The 13,261-nt window shown below is 47.3% G+C and overlaps 1 long non-coding RNA gene across 1 annotated transcript in view; it reads right to left on the reverse strand.

The window, feature by feature from the left end:
• The window catches only part of LOC309363032, a 32,748-nt gene that overhangs the window by 6,492 nt on the left and 12,995 nt on the right, over positions 1–13,261 (reverse strand). The gene's annotated exons all lie outside the window — the stretch shown is intronic.

Consider the following 13,261-nt stretch of genomic DNA (forward strand, 5'->3'; position numbering starts at 1 on the left):
ACGCTGTTTACCTTCCCACCGGAACGGTACCTATTTATCCACTTGCACTTTGACGTGCTTTCGAACTGCTAGGTTGGCAGGAGCAGGGACCAAGCAACGGGAGCTCACCCCGTCGTGGGGTTTCGAACCTCCGACCTTCCGATCGGCAAGTCCTAGGCTCTGTGGTTTAGCCCACAGCACCACCCGCGTCCCTTTTACCAACCAGGTTGCAGGCCAGATCTTCAGCGGCAAGCCCATTGACCAAATTTTACCTCTGGCTAGGAGGAGCCATAGATTAGTGATAGAGCACATTGCTTGTATCCAAAAGTTCATTCAACATCTCCAGTTAAACAGGTTGCAGCTGACAGGGCTGGGAAGGAACGACAAGACCTTGGTGAGTTGTTGGAATAAACCAGGGTTAGGAACCTTTGGGCTTCTAGATGTTACTGAACTACATCTCCAATCAACCCTGGCCAGCATGGTCAATAGCCATGGCTAATGGGAGTTGTAGCCCAACCACATCAGGTGGGCTAAAGGTTCCCTGTGCCTGGTCTAGGGTTTCGGGTTCAAAATCCCACCTGTTGTGAAGCTCACTGACTGACCCGGGGCCAGCTACTTTCTCTCTGTGTAACCTCTCAATTTCCCCCCTCACAATTGGATATATGAACTTGGGGCTCTGGCCCTTTGAGCCTCATAAGTGGGACGCGGGTGGCGCTGTGGTCTAAACTACTGAGCCTCTTAGACTTGCTGATCAGAAGGTCGGCAGTTCGAATCCCTGCGAAGGGGTGAGCTCCTGTTGCTCTATCCCAGCTTCTTCCAACCTAGCATTTTGACAGCACGCCAGTGCAAGTAGATAAATAGGCACCGCTGCAGTGGGAAGGTAAACGACATTTTCATGCGCTTAGGTTTCCATAGGGATGTGGGTGGCACTGTGGGTTAAACCACAGAGCCCAGGACTCACTGATCAGAAGGTCGGCGGTTCAAATCCCTGTGACAGGGTGAGCTCCCGTTGCTCGGTCCCTGCCAACCTAGCAGTTCAAAAGCACCTCAAAGTGCAAGTAGATAAATAGGTACCACTCCGGCGGGAAGGTAAATGGTGTTTCCATGTGCTGCTCTGGTTCACCAGAAGTGGCTCAGTCATCCTGACCACATGACCCAGAAGTTGTACGCCGACTCCCTCAGCCAACAAAGCAAGATGAGAACCGCAACACCAGAGTTGGCCACGACTGGACCTAATGGTCAGGGGTCCCTTTACCTTTACCTTTTTAGGTTTCCATCATGGTGTCCCGTTGCACCAGAAGCGGTTTAGTCCTGCCGGCACCCTCTGCCTGAAAGTGGTGATGAGCGCCGCGACCCCATAGTCACCTCTGACTGGACTTAACTGTTCAGGGGTCCTTTACCTTTCCACCTCCCCAGTGAAGTTGATTTGCACCTGGCTGCATTTTGGCCCCTAGAGGCTCCCGTAGAGCAAAAGTTGGGACCCTATTGCTTTGCTCTCAACTCCCATCACCCCCAGCCTGCAGGACCAATGGCCAGGCATTATGAGATCTGTAATCCAGGAGCATCTGAAGGGTCCCAGGGTCCCCATTCTCTGTCCTAAGGAAGATCCCGTTGACCCCAATGGAGCTATGACCCTGTGCCCATATGTGTTGTGTTAGGTTTAATCAGGTCACAGCAGCAGCAGCGGCCAGGTCCGGCCACAGGTAAATTGCAGAGTGTTTATTTATTCAGGGGATGCTGTGTCTCCTGCGCTCTTTGTCCGTTTGCATCCATTCCATTATCTTTTCCTTTGCCTCCTGACAAACAGCCTGCGTAAGGGATGAGGTAACTTCAGAGAGATCAAAGGCTCCTTCTCATCTGTGGGAAGTTTTAGCAATTGGGCTTATCAGAGGTACCCTGGGGGTTGGTTCCCAGTTGTCTTGCTGCGCTGATTTATATACCTGTACAGAGAGGGTGTTTAGATTCTGCTGCCATTATGTAGGCATGGCGAGTCTGAGCCTAGTGGGGGTGGGGAATGGAAGAGCTCATCAGAAGGCAAAAGGAAACTTGGGGTGTGGTTTCATTGCACAAAACAATCTTATCCTCAGAGGAAAATTGCAAACCAGACCTACATTCCGAGTAACCCCTTCTTTAACAGGGTAGATTCACGCAACTCTGTGTGCATTGGTCTGATTCAGGGCTAGCTTTTCTGGGTCTTTTGGCAACCTGGACAACATGTTGTTATGACGTCCTGTGACAGAGCCTTGGTTTGGGTGAGACGGTTATGCAGGGGCAGTATTGATTGTTGGCCAAGGTTTCTTCCAGTTGAGAATAGCAGACCTTCCAAGTGTCCCTAATTTCCAGGGGCACTCCCGGATTTGCAGGAGCTGTACCAGTTTCTGATTTGATCCGGGAATGTCCCACTTTTCCTTAGGACGTCCCTGTTTTCATCAGAGAAATGTTGGAGGGTTATCCAACCCCCGAGCCGTTTGAAGGCAGCCCTGTATAGGGAAGGTTTTTTTAATTATGTTTTATTATGCTTTTAGGGGACGTGGGTGGCGCTGTGGGTTAAACCACAGAGCCTAGGACTTGCCGATCAGAAGGTTGGCGGTTCGAATCCCCGCAACGGGGTGAGCTCCCGTTGCTCGGTCCCTGCTCCTGCCAACCTAGCAGTTCAAAAGCACCTCAAAGTGCAAGTAGATAAATAGGTACCTCTCTGGCGGGAAGGTAAATGGTGTTTCCGTGCGCTGCTCTGGTTCGCCAGAAGCGGCTTAGTCATGCTGGCCACATGACCCGGAAGCTGTACACCTGCTCCCTCGGCCAATAAAGCGAGATGAGCGCCGCAACCCGAGAGTTGGCCATGACTGGACCTAATGGTCAGGGGTCCCTTTACCTTTATTATGCTTTTATATATGTTGGAAGCTGCCCAGAGCGGTTGGGGCAGCCCTGTCGGATGGGCGAAGTATAAATAGTAAAATTATTATTATTGGGTACGGTGACCCTATCTTCATCGGAGAAATGTTGGCGGGTATGGAATAGAAATTTGGGTAAGAACTGCAAGCAGTTGAAAGTGAAGGTTAGGACCCTGTGTGAGAGCTGGGGAAGAGGGGATCTCACAGGGTGAGATGCTATGAGAAATGAGGAATTCTGGGAAGGCTCACTTTTTTCTGTATGGGATAAAAATTAAAATATAGCGGTGAGAGAGGATTTTTTATTTTTTTGTCTCCTCTCTTTTCTCTTAGTATCTCTCATTATTCTTTGTAGATTAATTTATCCTTTTTATTGTGCCATGAAACAATTCAGTAAACCTTTTTTTTAAAAAAAGGGAACTTGTTGTTATGACGTCCGATGATAAGGTATGCACAAGAGAGGATTAAGTGAGTGGGAAGAATTGATTGTTGCCCAAGGTTTCTTCCTATTGAGAAGAGCAGAACTGCATGTGTGGACTCGGATCGGGACCACAATGCAGGTGGGAGTGAAACAATGGATTAAAGCTCCATGCTGTGGTCCCTATCCGGTTTACACGCTCCGCCTGCAACACCTGTTTGGGAAAGAAAAAAGAACCGTGCAAGACCAAACAATGGCTCCATAAACACCATACATTGAAAGCCCACTCAAAGCACGTTTAACAACATCGTATAACCTCCTGCAACACAGCCAAGAATCCTAGGACCTGTAGTTTAGCTTAAAGTCCCAGCCGTCTTTTGTTGTGGTATAGTCGTTTAGTCATGTTTGACTCTAGGTGACCCCATGGACCAGAGCACGCCAGGCACTCCTGTCTTCCACTGCCTCCCGCAGTTTGGTCAGACTCATGTTCATAGCTTCGAGAACACTGTCCAACCATCTCTGTCATCCCCTTCTCCTTGTGTCCTCCATCTTTCCCAACATCAGGGTCTTTTCCAGGGAGTCTTCTCTTCTCATGAGGTGGCCAAAGTATTGGAGTCTCAGCGTCAGGATCTGTCCTTCCAGTGAGCACTCAGGGCTGATTTCCTTCAGAATGGAGAGGTTTGATCTTCTTGCAGTCCATGGGACTCTCAAGAGTCTCCTCTTGCACCATAATTCAAAAGCATCAATTCTTCGGCGATCAGCCTTCTTTATGGTCCAGCTCTCACTTCCATACATCACTACTGGGAAAACCATAGCTTTAACTGTACGGACCTTTGTTGGCAAGGTGATGTCTCTGCTTTTTAAGATGCTGTCTAGGTTTGTCATTGCTTTTCTCCCAAGAAGCAGGCGTCTTTTAATTTTGTGGCTGCTGTCACCATCTGCAGTGATCATGGAGCCCAAGAAAGTAAAATCTCTCACTGCCTCCATTTCTTTCCCTTCTATTTGCCAGGAGGTGATGGGACCAGCGGCCATGATCTTCATTTTTTTGATGTTGAGCTTCAAACCATATTTTGCGCTCTCCTCTTTCACCCTCATTAAAAGGTTCTTTAATTCCTCCTCACTTTCTGCCATCAGTGTTGTGTCATCTGCATATCCCAGCAGTCTTAACACACCACAATTCCCAGAATTCCTGCAGAGTGGGACACGCTTTAAATGTGCAGTGTGTGTGCAGCTTTGTGATAAATGCCACTTCTCATTTGGCCCTAAGCCTTCCGTGGCAGAGTGTCGCTGTCGCGCTTCGTAAATAATTTGGTTCGCCACGGCGGCAAAACATGAGTGACTGCAACCGTTATGCTTTGCTGCGACATCAGCAATGTTGGATTTGCACACCCGCTGCCAGATACAGGGAAAACCAGATATACACCAAACCTTGGTGGGCAGAGTAGGTCTCATTTGACTTTTCTGCCTCAGTTGCCAAAGTTCTTTGATAGGCCCTGGGAGGCAGTGGATGCTATGAGTCCGTACATTGGAGTCTCCAACATTATACTGCATTGTGCTCGCAGGAGATGGTGCCATGTGGACAACCGTACACAATCCAACTTCTTGCCATGGGTTTAAAACAACAACAACCCCAAAGCGCTGAAGAGGTCTGGAGGAACCAGGTCTCGTGCATGTAGGTCTCTTGAATGGTTGAATCTCCTCAGCTGGCATATCTTGCATTCAAATCCCCAGCCACATGCCCCTTCTGCGTGTCTGTGTGCCAGCCTGCAGCTTGGCACATGCCTGGCTCTACTTGCACACCCCCAACAGATTCCTAATGCCTGCAGCCATGCGCACTGTCCCGCCGCTGAAGCCTGCACCGCCGTTCCTGGCAAGCTGGGCTCCGAAAGAAGCCTTCCTTCTCTTGACACAAAGCCAGAAGGATTAGAAATTCACATTGCACATTGATTAGAAGCTGCATAAATTACTAATTATGACTTGGAGCTTTCGATGTTGCAAATGTTTCTGAAACAGATCGGGCTCAGCTGGGAAAGGTATGAGCCTGATACACAGTTATATCAGTGCTAATGAACAAGGACAGCCTGTGGTGTGTGCATGCGCGCGCACACACACACACCAGTGTGAAGTCTCTACGAAATGCAGCATGGATAGGTGCTGCTGCCAATTGACCACATTAGCTTAGGCTCTTCCATATCTCCCTAGTGCAACCGCTGATCTCTGAGTATGGATGTGCAGTGGTACCTCGGGTTAAGAACTTAATTCGTTCTGGAGGTCCGTTCTTAACCTGAAAATGTTCTTAACCTGAAGCACCACTTTAGCTAATGGGGCCTCCTGCTGCCGCCACGTCACCGCCGCACGATTTCTGTTCTCGTCCTGAAGCAAAGTTCCTAACCCAAGGTACTATTTCTGGGTTAGTGGAGTCTGTAACCTGAAGCGTCTGTAACCTGTATGTTTACGGCAGCTGAGTGTGATTATTGCAGATGTTTACATGTGGAATTTTCAGGGCCTCAGAAAGGAGGATATCACCACGAATTGACAAGGGTTACTGCAAAAGGCAAAGGTTTTAAATAAGGTTGCCAACTGGCAGAGAATAAAACTGCCTGGTTTGTTCCTGTGCCTTAGAAACATGGAATCATAGAATCAAAGATTTGGAAGGGGTCCACTGAGGCTCATCTGTTTCATCTATTTCTGCAATGCAAGAATCTCAGCTAAAGCATATATGACAGGCGCCCATTCAACCACTGCTTTAAAATCTCCAAGGAGTCCACCACCTCCCGAGGGAAGCTGTTCCACGGTCTCCATGCTATGGTCCCTATCCCTCAACTGTTTAATCTGCAGAAATCAGCAGGTGTTGCATGTACAGTGGTACCTCTGGTTGCGAACGGGATCCGTTCCGGAGGCCCGTTCACAACATGAAAAGAGTGCAACCTGAAGCGCCGTATCTGCACAGGTGTGCGGTGCGATTTGGTGCTTCTGCGCATGTGCGAAGCGCGATTTGGCACGTCTGCACATGCGCGAGCGGTGAAACCCGGAAGTAACCCTTTCTGGTACTTCTGGGTCGCAACGGGACGTAACCTGAAAGAATATAACATGAAGCTGCCGTAAACATACAGGTTACAGATGCTTCAGGTTGCAGACTCCACTAACCCAGAAATAGTACCTTGGGTTAGGAACTTTGCTTCAGGAGGTTAAGGGGTGATATGATAGCCATGTTCAAATATATAAAAGGATGTCACATAGAGGAGGGAGAAAGGTTGTTTTCTGCTGCTCCAGAGAAGCGGACACTGAGCAATGGATCCAAACTACAAGAAAGAAGATTCCACCTAAACATTAGGAAGAACTTCCTGACAGTAAGAGCTGTTTGACAGTGGAATTTGCTGCCAAGGAGTGTGGTGGAGTCTCCTTCTTTGGAGGTCTTTAAGCAGAGGCTTGACAACCATATGTCAGGAGTGCTCTGATGGTGTTTCCTCCTTGGCAGGGGGTTGGACTTGATGGCCCTTGTGGTCTCTTCCAACTCTATGATTCTATGATTCTAAGCAAACATAACATGAGGTATGACTGTACTAGAATGGAGTTTACCTCAGTGGCATCACAATGGGGGGGGCAGGTCGCCATGGGTGCCATGTCTTGGGGGGTGACAAGAAGGCACTCCGCTGGGGCTTCCGGCAGCGCAAGCAGCCATTGCGCCGCCGCAAGCGCATGTGGAGGATCCTCCGTTCGCGACTGCAACCGCAAGCTGAGGATCCCGGCGACGGCGGCAAACCACTATGTACAGCGCATGTGCGGCGTCGCACACATGTGCTGTATGTTGCAGTTTGCCACCAGTGCCACTCAAGCACCATACGGATGACGGTGGGATCCCTCCGTTGCCGCTACAGCCGCAAACAGAGGATCCTCCGTTTGTGGCTGCAGCTGCGAGCAGAGGGTCCCAGCACTGTCCGTATTGCACTGGAGCGCCAGCGGTGGCAAAACACTATGTACAGCACATGTGCGGCGTCACTACGTACGGCACATGCGCCCTACGTAGCAACGCCCCGCTCCGGGTGTCACAACGCCTTCGTTCGCCCCTGATTTACCTGCCAATATCTGCATAACAAGCTACCATGAAATGCGCAGAAGCAGGGACTAATTAAAAGCTGGTAATCCTAACGGTGGGTTGGGCAGTTCTAATATGAAATTGGCATGAGCAGGCACCCAGTGCACTTGGCTGCCCAATTACCCAGAGAGAAAAAGAGTAAGCAGAAAGCCATTGCAATTTCATTAATAACCAAAAATGCATATGCATTATATCTATGTGCATACACGCACTAATTCACATGCCAGTTTTGTTACGCTTTGTGCATTTATTCATGTGCAGTTACACATATACACACATCATGATAGCCGCCCCCCGAACCAAGAAATTGTCTTTGATTTCCCCCCTCATTGACTTGGATATATATATATATATATATATATATATATATATATATATATATCCCCAACACATTCTGCAGGCCTCATCTGCAGATTAAGCGGTTGGGAGTCCAGAGTGAGCGTAGTGCCTGCATACACACACATCAACTCTACCTCTTTGCCTTGCAAACCGAGAAAATTAATCTCCCGGCCTTCTCTGATATTTGGGCTGAATTACAAGCTGGGAATGGAGATAAAGTGCAAGCGAGAGGAAGCTACAGGTACGGCAGAAAGCCCAGCTGGCTGGCTACAGGCCTTTGTCCGCACAGATAAAAGCTTTCTGGCCTCATGCATAATTCACTAGGCAACATCTCCCTGGCTCAAAGTTTGGCCCTGCAATCTGCCTCCCTGGTTGTGCTTAAGCCACTCGGCCTCCTGAGAAACACGGCTGCAGGGGCAAGCAGGGCAAAGCATGCATGCAGGAAAGAATGTGCAGCCATGTGCAAATGTGAGCATGGGTTTGTGTTGTATGCAGTCACCATAATGTAGTGGCAAGGTAAAAGGTAAAGGACCCCTGGACGGTTAAGTCCAGTCAAAGGCAACTATGGACCATGAGCAACCTTCCTCCAAAGAAAACCCCCAACAACTAGGGACTCCTACAAGTTACTAAAAATGCTAAAAAGCAGGGGTCTCTACGACATTTGGGGTTAGCAAAACCCAGGAGACACCAGCCATACATTCCAATCCGGACGCCATGGTACAGTGTCCCGACTGGACAGCATTCTGCTCACACAGACTCTGATCCCCTCAGTGGAAACAACGAACATAGGTGTGGCGTTTGCCTCCTAGGTGGGTCATAAGGAAAGGGTTAAATGAGTGTGAAGTGATTGGCCAGTTGAAACTGATAGGAGGAGTTAGAGTGAGAGTGGGTGTTGTGTGGAAGTCAGTTGAGAGTTGGGAGTTGGAGAAGGAGGAAGGAGGAATAGTCTGTGGGTTGGTCGAGTTGTGAGTGAGAGGAATTGTTAGGTGGAGTCAGATAGATAGTTGGAATAATCAGTTTGAAGTTGTTAGGGACGCATAGGACAGTTAAGGAACTAAGATTAAGAAATTGACAAGAAAAATTAACTGAAACCATAAGCTTGTTCATGCCTATAAACTAAACTGGATTATTTCTTAATGTTAACAACTGACTGGACTCCATGTGTACCTGTAAGAAACGGGTTGGTGGCAGCGAAGAAAGCAATCACAGTGGTGGCACAGGGTCAATAGACCGTCAAACGTCCATGGAAACAGGAAGAAATGCCAACGAGGGAAGAATGGAGAATGAAACTGATGGAATATGCAGAAATGGACAAATTAACGGGAAAAATTCGAAACCAACGCAATCAGAGATTCACCGAGGACTGGAATAAATTTACAGAGTATATCAAAACTGTGTGTGATCAGGAAATAACACTTGTTGGATTTCAGGAAGTTCTGTGAAAAGAATAGATAGGAGTGTCGCTTAAAAGAGAAGACAAAATAAGGATTGTTAAAGTGCAACTTAAATTTAGGAAATGTGAGAAGTTGTGATAAATATGAAAATTGTCAGATAGGCTGATGGAAGTCTAAAAGATGAATAAGTTAAATTGGATGTTTAATTATAAATGGAATGGTAATTGGAAATTTGAATAAAAATTAATTTTTTTAAAAAAATAGGCCGTCAAACGTCCAGGGACCCTGTGTGATCACCACAATAGGTAACATTAAAATCACAGATCACGCCCCAGTAGAAGTCACTGTTAAAATAGGAGAAGGAACACAGACCACCCCATCATGGTCCTTCAGTACCATCCTAACTACAAGCAAACAAATTAGAGAGAGTCTCACAAAAACTCTCCAAAACTACTTCAAGGGAAATGATGTAGACAATATAACAACCCCCCTCCTATGGGACGCAATGAAAGTGGTCACCAGAGGAGCTTGCATAAAAGAGAAAGCATTCCTTAAAAAACAAACCTCCTCAAAAATTAGCAAAATAGAACAAGACATCACAGCCCTCTCATCATGCTACAAACAAACTGGATCTAAAAAGGCGACTATGGGGTTGCGGCGCTCATCTTGCTTTCAGACCGAGGGAGCCGCCATTTGTCCACAGACAGCTATTCTGGGTCATGTGGCCAGCATGACTAAGCTGCTTCTGGCGAACCAGAGCAGCACACGGAAAAGCCGTTTACCTTCCCACCAGAGCGGTGCCTATTTATCTACTTGCACTAGAGTGCTTTCGAACTGCTAGATTTGCAGGAGCTGGGACAGAGCACTCCATTGTAGGGATTCGAACCACCAACCTTCTGATCGGCAAGCCCAAGAGGCTCCGTGGTTTAGACCACAGCGCTACCCGCATACTTCAGCTGTCCATCTCTCCGTATGGTGGCCTGCCAAGGTAGTTTCTCATTTTACCTTTCAGAGATGGTCCTGAATGGGGTTTTGTGCCCCAGAAGGACCAGATGTTCAGCCTGGGAGTCATTTTGGACTCACAGCTGTCTAGGGAGGCGCAGGTCAATTCTCTGCCCAGAACAGCTGTCTACCAGCTCCATCTGGTATGCAGACTGAGACTCTACCTGCCCACAGATAACTCTGCTCTAGTTATCTCCCACTTGGACTACTGCAATGCTCTCTATGTGGGACAACCTTTGAAGGTGACCCAGAAACTGCAACTAATCCAGAATGTGGCAGCTAGACTGGTGACTGGGAGTGGCTGCCAAGACAACATAACACCGCTCCTGAAAGACCTACATTGGCTCCCAGTATGTTTCATACTGTTCAAAGTATGTTCAAAGGCGCTCACCTTCAAAGCCCTAAATGCCCTCGGCCCAGTATACCTGAAGGAGCGTCTCCACCCCCATCATTCAGCCCAGACACTGAGGTCCAGTGCTAAGGGCCTTCTGGCAACCTCACTGCGAGAATTGAAGTTACAGAGAACGAGGCAGAGGGCCTTCTCGAAAGTTGCACCTGTCCTATGGAATGCCCTCCCATCAGATGTCAAGGAAATAAACAACTATCTGACTTTTAGAAGACATCTGAAGGCAACCCTGTTTAGGGAATTTTTTTTATGTTTGGTGTTTTTAATATTCTGTTGGGAGCTGCCCAGAGTGGCCTGGGAAACCCAGCCAGATGGGTGGGGTATAAATAAAAAATTATTATTATTATTATTAAATTATTATTGTAGCACGCAGCAGCCTGGAAACTGTTTCTCCACAGTGCAATGCTACCGGAAGCATGTGCAAACTAAGCAATCACATGGGTGATGCCAACCGCATGGGTTTTTTGCGTGGATCCTATGTGTCATGTTTCTGGTCTTTTACAGATCATTACATGTTGCTTTGTTAGACTGCAAGCTCTGACCTGCGATAGCCACGCTGCCATTGTTTTTCTTTTTGCTGCTCATTATCCCAGGATGATGGAGAGGAGACTTAAGAACTCCTGGTTGGGTCAGGGGTTACTGAGTTGCTTTCAGCTCAGAGGACTCCGTCTAAATGTGGAAAAACAGTTCCGAGTCAAGGGGTTATTCTCTAGCTAAAGGATTGTTTAAACAAGTCTGCATGGGTGCGTGTGCACGCATACTTGGTGTGCATTATTTGGCCGTGTCTGTGCTTTACTTTGCAGCTCTGAGCATCTTTGCTTCATGCATCTTTGTATCTTTTTTGTTGGTCTGCAAATAAGGACGCATGTACTTAAAGACGCATTAAGATGAAAGAAGATCCCTGGTGAGGTCATTCGGTGACTGCAACAACCTGCTTTGGGGATGGGTGGTAGTAACATCAGAGCTAGCTGATCTCCCAAGTTATTTACAGGCCTTATGATGCAGGAATACAGTGCTTCTGCTCTTGCAGATGAAAACTGTGCTGCGTCCACATGTCAGAAATTCCAAAGAACAATTCTTCAATAAGGAGACAGGTTTAGACCAGAGTAAAGCTGTATCATAAAGAGAGAGCTGGACCATAAAGAAGGCTGATGGCCAAAGAATTGGTGCTTTTGAATTATGGTGCTGGAACTCTTGAGAGTCCCATTGACTGCAAGAAGATCAAACCTATCCATTCTGAAGGAAATCAGCCCTGAGTGCTCACTGGAAGGACAAATCCTGAAGCTGAGGCTCCAATACTTTGGCCACCTCATGAGAAGAGAAGACTCCCTGGAAAAGACCCTGATGCTGGGAAAGATGGAGGGCACAAGGAGAAGGGGACGACAGAGGACGAGATGGTTGGACAGTGTTCTTGAAGCTACCAGCATGAGTTTGACCAAACTGCGGGAGGCAGTGGAAGACAGGAGTGCCTGGCGTGCTCTGGTTCATGGGGTCATGAAGAGTCGGACACGACTAAGCAACAACAAAGCTGTATCGTTCCAATGCTTCCTAGAGACATTTACTGTGCCGATGCAAAGATGTGGTTACCAGTGTTCGAAACATCCATTGTTCTAGGCGCATTTTGCAACAGGAAATTTCGTTAGCGCCAGCAGTTTCTAAGCTCTGTGTGCAGTACTGTGCCTAATATTTCAGATTAAAACTGCAGAGTGGAAGGAAAGGAGGAGCTTTTTCTGCCTCCCCACTTCCAGCTACTCTCTGAAGACTGGAGAAGAGACCCTTTTAAGAATATTAGGGGGGTGGGCAGGGGAAGGACTAGACCATGTGAAAAATGAATCTAGTATTTTAGCTGCAGTTCATTCATTTTCAGCTTTGTATTCTTGTTATAAAAAAGCATTCCTAGACATTCCATTGTTGCGCCTATAACCTAGGTTTAAGGTGCCATTCAGCTCCTGGCTTTCATATCTCAGTTTCTAACAGTGGTGGTTACACACTGACACACTGTGATTTTCCCATAGGAAATGAGTGAAGACAAGGGAATCAAAAGACAGCAGGATGAAGCACCAAAGTGGCTTGCGTAATTGTCCTGGGATTTCAAAGGATGTGAGGGAGAAAGGAAGAGTAAAAAGAGGGGAATGTAACAATGTGGGCACGAAGAGGAAGGTAGGCTGGGGTTGCCTTCCAAAAACGACTTCAAACTCGATTAAAACAATCACCCCATGGATGATTCCCCCTTCTAGCTTAACCAAGGAGCCCAAATAAGGAAAAGAAACAGATAATTGCAGGAGATCGAAATGTTCACCACTTTCCTAGGGAAAAAAGAGAAGTCTATTAGAATGAAAGGTTTGGCTGATTCAACTTCACTGGGGTGTTTTAAATCTTATCCTTTGCAGGTCAAATCACTTTAGCTGAGGTTTGGTTTTATATCAACCGCAGTGGGCACATCTCACAACCTTGCAGCACAGAAGGTGTGATTGCAGTGCTGACACCACCAGCTAAATTGGACGTTTTGCAAGAAGGGATTAATCAGAAAACGCACTGGAGAGGATGGGAAAGGTTGTAAAACTTCTCCACAAACTAATCAGAATGAATGCTCAATAAGTAGCTGGTGTCATCTAACCACCACGCAAACTTTGTGCCCCGAAATAAATAAATCAGGATGCATGCCCCAGAGTCAGACAGTTGCATTCAATGATCTTTCTTGCAGACTGAGCTTCAAAGCTAAAATAATATTTTGGTGGT

This window comes from Podarcis melisellensis, assembly GCF_964234715.1.
Source record: "Podarcis melisellensis genome assembly, chromosome: 2".
Lineage (NCBI taxonomy): Eukaryota > Metazoa > Chordata > Lepidosauria > Squamata > Lacertidae > Podarcis > Podarcis melisellensis.